The following is a 3,798-nucleotide window of genomic DNA, read 5'->3' as shown; positions in this document are numbered from 1 at the left end:
GTGGCAAATGGCATGGAAGTTCCACTTCTCTCCCTGCAGGGGATAGCCCAGCAGCAGGCTGATGGCTGGGCAGTGCTTGTGAGGACGCTTCAGCTGGAGCTGCTGCCAGGCCAGCAGCAGGCTGGAGGGGCATTGCTGGGTCTCTCCTCTCCACTGTGGCCCGAGGTGTCTCCCCCTTCTGCCACCAACCAGCACAAACAGCAGATGCTACTGCAGATGCAGATACCATTGCAGATGCCGTTGCAGATGCCATAGGAGCTGCAGATACCATTGAAGGTACGATGGCAGATGCAGATAGAATTTCAGGTGCAATTGCAGGTCTCGGTATTGGTGTCTCTGTCTGTATTGGTATCGGTGTCTGTAATAATATCTATATGAGTACCTGCATCTGTACTGGCATTTGTATCTGCATCTCTACTGGTACCTGGACTTGCAGCCACATTTGTATTTGTAGCAATAGCTTTCTGTGTAATGGTCTCTCTATCCCTACTGGTATCTCTCAGGGACTCTCCTTGTATCTGTACTTGTTCGTGGAACTGAATCTGTACTTGTATCTGCCATTGTATGTGTAATGGTGCCTGTGATTGCAATTGTACCTGGAAAAGTATGGTTATTTGAATCTTTATCTGCCCTTTTCTTCACTTTTATACCTTATTTCTCTGAATGTAGGCCCACTGTTCCCAGGGGCTTGGCAGCCTGCAGTGAAAGGCTGTGTCTCACACCCCATTGTGTTGGCAGGTGTTTTTTGCCAGGGGAGGCACCATCTCCTGGCCACCCCCACCTGTGCTGTGGCCATCCCCAGGGGCTGTGGACAGGCCTGTGCCTCCCTGTTCCCACCAGCACAGGGTGGATGGAGACACATAACCCCCCAGGAACAAGAAGTGGGTGCTGGCCCCACCACTCCCACCTCTGCAGGGCTGTGCCTGACCTCAGCAGCTTCGTGTTCCCTGAGCCGAGGCTCTGCTCAAGCCAGTGGTGATGGCAGAGGGAAGAGGACCTGGAGATAGGGTCAGGGTAAGGAATGTCACTCCTCCAGCTCAGACACCCCTAACCGCTGGCACAGCTGGGTGCTTCCCACGTGGTATGGGATCTCCACATGGAGACAGGACAATCTCACACCCTTACCCCGCAAAGCCAGCAGGGCAGTGTGGCCCTGGTCCCAAAGGACACCTGGGCTGGACTAACACCCTCACACCACATCTCTCAGTGCAGCCAGCATTGCCAGCAGCCCAGTGTGCTGTTGATGCCTATTCCTGCCCTGAGGGCCACCCCTTGTCTCCCCACAGGGGCTTTGCTGCCAAGCAGGGCCCCTGGCTGGTGTGTGGGTCTGTGGTGCAAGGCAGTGCCCAGGCTGGGAACATGAGCTCAGGTCTAGCACAGCTGCCTGCCTCTCCTCTGGGAGAGGGCTCAGCAGAGACAGCACACACAGCCCTCCTTACCCCATGGCCAGACCCTGGGTGGGCAGGGCAGGGTGGAGAGGAGCAGTGCCCCAGCTCCAGCCCACACCCACCTGAGTGTGGGGAGTCAGAGCAAAAGCACCACCTGGAGATGCTGGGGATTGAACCCAGGGCCTCCCACATGCAAAGCAGGTGCTCTGCCACTGAGCTACATCCCCTTGACACCTGCCAGCAGGAGAGACACTCTTCTCCCGTGACGTGACTATGACAAGCACAGCCCTGTTGTCCCCTGGGTGCCCAGGGACCCTCAGCAGAAAACAGCATTTGAACCCCTCTGAGATGGGGGAGGTCCGGATTGCCTCTCCACTGGGGCCTGATCCTGGCACAGGGCTGCACTGCAGAGCACTGCCCCTTCAACGTCTGTGCAGGGCAATGGGGCAGGAGGAGGCTCTTGCTGCAGGCACTTCTCCCATGCTCTGGCCCACCCTGGGGTCAATGGAGAGGAGAAAACCCCTGAGCCTCCTCTACCACCCAGGGCAACACCCCTCTGTGCCACATCTGTCCCCAGCTCCACAGCAGGAGCAAAGCAACAGGGTGAGGGAAATGCCCTCCCTGGGGTGAGGTGCCCCCAGGCTCTGATGGCACCCCAGGGTGTGTGGTGGAGAGGAGCAGAAACCTCCCCCTCATCCAGGCACCAGGCCTCCCTGTGTACCACTCTGCCCCCCGGCATCCCTGGACGTGGGGAGAAGGGCAAGCTTCTGTCTCCATGGGGCTGGGGATGTGGGTTGGGCTCAGGGACCTTCCCATTCCGTCAGCACTGAGGACTGTCCTGAGGGCAAAGCAGTGCCCTGGAACAGCCCTGGCTGGGGTCTCTGTGGCAGGGTGGGTGAGCATGGTCAGCTCCTAACTGAAAGGCCGATGGTTTGACCACACTCAGGGATGCTCTCCTCGTGGTGGTACAGCTGGGGCCATTGTGCTGCCCAATGCCTTGGATTTTTCCCTGCTCAGCCCCTGCCTGGCAGAGAGGGTCTGGGGGAATCAAAACCAAACCACAGTCACCGTGAACTTCTGGAGTGGTTGAGTGGAGGTAAGGGGATGGACTGCTCATCTATTCTGCTTTGCACACATGGCCCCAAAGCCCATCCTCAGCAATGACCCTCCCGTTCTCACTCAAGAAAGACCTAGAAGGACTCTTTTGGAGCAGTGATAGTCCTGCGGGCACTGTCCGTGCAGGCAAGCATTTTCAAGCTCATGCTAAAAGCTGGCAAGACACTAACCTTGCTTGGACAGACAGTCTCTCCCTCTCCCCATTGTCTCACTTGCGGTCAGTCACAACAAAAGCCAAACTTCTCTGGAGGAGCATCCCTGGGAAACCGGCTGAGGCAGCAGATCTGCAGGTGGCTAGGATGTGCACATTGCCGTGGGACTATAGTCCAGTCTGTGCCTTTCTCTGTGGAGCGGGGAAGGAGGGGCAGCTGGAGAGCACCCCAGAGGAGCACTGAATGGAGAGTCCTGCCGCGGGGGAGGCTGGGCACTTGTGGTGCTGGAAGAAGGCTCCTTCTAAGCCACAGATCTGCAGCTACAGAGCAGGGACAGTGCTCTGGCAGGAGGTGAAGGAGCAAGCAGGGCTGGGGCAGGCTGGAAGAAGGCAGATGGGCTCTGCAAAAATCTGAGGGAGAAAATCATTGCTGAAGCCCAGGGTTGAACCAGGGACCTTTAGATCTTCAGTCTAACGCTCTCCTAGCTGAGCTACTTCAGCCCTGCTGCAGCAGCCTTTGTCCCTTTGCCACCCGTGCCAGGACACAGGCTGACACACACGAGGAGCGCTCCTCAGGGAGGTTCCCAGGGAAAAGCTGTGCCCAGCCTCAGGCACAAGGGACCTGGCCCCTCCCTGCCTCCAAGCGCAGGTGGGCTCCAGGTCTGGGGGAGGCCAGCTTGCACTGGGCGTGCCAAGATGTGTGTGGGCCTTGGACAAATGTGGCAGTGGTGAAGGCAGGTAGACAGGCCAGGCACGTGCAACTGCAAAGGCTGAGGGTGGAAGAAGCGTGGGGCTGCTGGAAGACCTTATCTCCTTCCCCATGGAAGGCCTCCCCCCATTCCTTTTTCCCCAGCTCAACTTCCCTCCTTCCTTCCCTACTCTTCTACCCATGAGCAGTGCTTCGGGATGGGGAATGGAGTTGTGGTCAGTCCATAACAGTTCCTCTCTGCTGCTCCTTCCTTCTAACACTTTTCCCATGGGGTCCCTCTTCTGGGCTACAGTCCTTCAAGACAAACCTGCTCCGGCATGGGCTCTCCTCAAGCCACCATTCGTTCAGGAAATATCCAGCATCTCCAGTGTTGGGTCTTCTCTGGACTGCAGGGCTTACCTTCTCCACTCTGGTCTCCTCGATGGGCTGCAGGG

At 57.7% G+C, this 3,798-nt stretch overlaps 2 non-coding genes across 2 annotated transcripts; both read right to left on the bottom strand.

Annotated features, from left to right (window-relative positions):
• Positions 1-1,543: 1,543 nt before the first annotated feature.
• TRNAA-UGC (transfer RNA alanine (anticodon UGC)) lies at positions 1,544-1,615 on the bottom strand. Its single transcript has one exon. It is a non-coding gene; the product is annotated as a tRNA-Ala (tRNA).
• A 1,468-nt stretch (positions 1,616-3,083) lies between these two features.
• Positions 3,084-3,156, bottom strand: TRNAF-GAA (transfer RNA phenylalanine (anticodon GAA)). The gene has a single exon. It is a non-coding gene; the product is annotated as a tRNA-Phe (tRNA).
• Positions 3,157-3,798: the final 642 nt, after the last annotated feature.

This window comes from Ciconia boyciana, chromosome 30 (genome assembly GCF_034638445.1).
Source record: "Ciconia boyciana chromosome 30, ASM3463844v1, whole genome shotgun sequence".
NCBI classification, from domain to species: domain Eukaryota; kingdom Metazoa; phylum Chordata; class Aves; order Ciconiiformes; family Ciconiidae; genus Ciconia; species Ciconia boyciana.
This window is presented reverse-complemented; position numbering and strand designations above follow the sequence as displayed.